Source organism: Mandrillus leucophaeus, unplaced genomic scaffold (assembly GCF_000951045.1).
Source record: "Mandrillus leucophaeus isolate KB7577 unplaced genomic scaffold, Mleu.le_1.0 Scaffold393, whole genome shotgun sequence".
Taxonomy (NCBI): Eukaryota; Metazoa; Chordata; class Mammalia; order Primates; family Cercopithecidae; genus Mandrillus; species Mandrillus leucophaeus.
In genome coordinates, this window is record NW_012104176.1 from 1,720,013 (window position 1) to 1,722,427 (window position 2,415).

Sequence of the window (2,415 nt, forward strand, 5' to 3'; positions counted from 1 at the left end):
ACTCGTTTGCAAATATTTATTGAACATTTACTGTTTGTAATGATACACTAATAAGTGCTCTTATTTAAATTCATATTAACTTTGCAATAGCAAGGATTGGACATATTTCTTCCATTTGGCTGCCTGAGTTCAAATTCCATTTTTATCACTTACCTGTTACATGAACTTGGACAAATTATCCAACCTTTCTGTGATGCATGTTTTTCTCATTAAAGATGGGAATAAAAAGAACAGGAAAAGTCATGGAAGTTTTGTGATGATTAAGCTAAATAATGTATTAAGTGTTTACTGTAGCAAGTTATAAATGCTATACATGGTAACTGCTATTATTTTCTTCATTTTAAATACCCTAGACTGAGACTGTAGAAAGAAAATACCTTGTCTGTCAGTATATAGTTAATAAGTAGAAGAGCAGGGATTTAGACTCTATTTCTTTAAATTGAAAGACTTATTTTTTCCTTATCTTTATAAAAGCTATTAATTTTATCTACATAATGCCAGGACAGACTGGATTAAAAACTGTAGTACATATACACTATGGAATACTATACAGCTATAAAAAGGAATGAGATCATGTCCTTTGCAGGGACATGGTTGGAGCTGGAAACCATTATTCTCTGTAAACTAAAGCAGAAACAGAAAAGCAAACACCACATGTTCTTACTTATAAGTGGGAGCTGAAAGATGAGAACACATGGGCACATTAAGGGAAATAGCACACATTGGAGCCTGTGAGGTTCAGGGAAGGAGAGCATCAGGAAGAACAGCTAATGGATGCTGGGCTTAATACTTGGGTGACGGGATGGTCTGTGCAGCAAACCACCATGGTACATGTTTCCTATGTAACAAACCAGCACATCCTGCACGTGCAACCCAGGTTTAAAATAAAAGTTGAGGGAAAAAGAAACTGAAAAATCAAATCAAATAAATAATAATAATAAAGAAGACTTAAATGTAAACAACAGCAACCCTCTTCTTTTTCCTCCTCTTTTTTAATTCCAGTAACACCTTAATATTTCTATGTATTGGTTTATTAATTTTAAATATTCTTCATTGTCTTCTATAATGAAGACTTAACACCCAAATGTCTTCACCATCGACTTTGCATTATTTCATTCACCCAATAAAGTTATTTCAAAATAGTTCAGAAAGCAAAATTCAATGTTTGCCTTATAGATGCTAAGTGATTATTATTTGCTTATGAGCCAAGTCAAGCACTATGTTCCAATCACCTTTCTTGTGCAATATTTTGTTTTCTTCTAGATTTAAATGATTTTTTAAAATAAATTTTTGCATAACTTTTTATGTCCCTATTATTAATTTTTCTTAAATTTTTCAAAAATTATCAAATGACTTTTGAGTCCTCTTTCTTGGAGGGTCAAACACAGATCCTCTACTTATTTATTCCCACTGGAGGTATTGCTCCATTTTCCTACTCGAGTTTCAACAGTTTGTGTGTCAGGCCAGGTATGCTGCTCTCAGGCTGGGATTTCCCTTTTCCTTTCTCCCTTCTTCATGACAAACCCACTCTTTCTGGATTCTTGGTCTTCTTTCTTGATTATCTTCTTGTTTTGATGGAACACATTTTGCGATGCTAGAATAGTTGCCTAAGAAAAGGTGCCTGAGCAGTAAGTCTAGTTGACTCTTGAACAACACACATTTGAACTCTGTGGATTCACTAATAAGTGGATTTTTTTCTGCCTTTACCACCCCTGAGGCAGCAAGACCAACTCCTTCTGTTTGTCCTCCTTTTCCTCAGCTTACTCATGTGAAGACGATGAGAATGAAGATTTTCATGATGATCCACCTCAACTTAATGGATAATAAATAGATTTTCTCTTCTTTATGATTTTCTTACTAACATTTTCTTTTCTCTAGCTTACTTTATTGTACGAACAGAGTATATAGTGCATATACCATACAACATATGTGTTAATTGATTGTTTATGTTACCAGTAAGGCCAACAGTAGGCTATTCGTAGTGAAGTTTTGGGGAGTGAAAAGTTAAATGCAGATTTTTGGCTGCACAGAGTTTAGCAGCTTTAACCCCTGTGTTGTTCAAAGGTCCACTGTGGTTTGAAAGCTAACGTGTCTGAAAATGTATTTATTCTACTCTCATATTTGATAGATAGTTTGACTAGATGTAAAATCCTATGTTGGCAGCCTGACCAACATGATAAAACCCCATCTCTACTAAAAATAAAAAAAATTAGCCTGATGTGGTGGCAGGTGCCTGTAATCCCAGCTACTCAGGAGGCTGAGGCAGGAGAATCACTTGAACCCGGAGGTGGAGGTTGCAGTGAGCTGAGATCACGCCACTGTATTCCAGCCTGGGTGACAAGAGCAAAACTCCATCTCAAAAATAAATAAATAAATAAATACATAAATACATAAATAAATAATAAATATAAATAA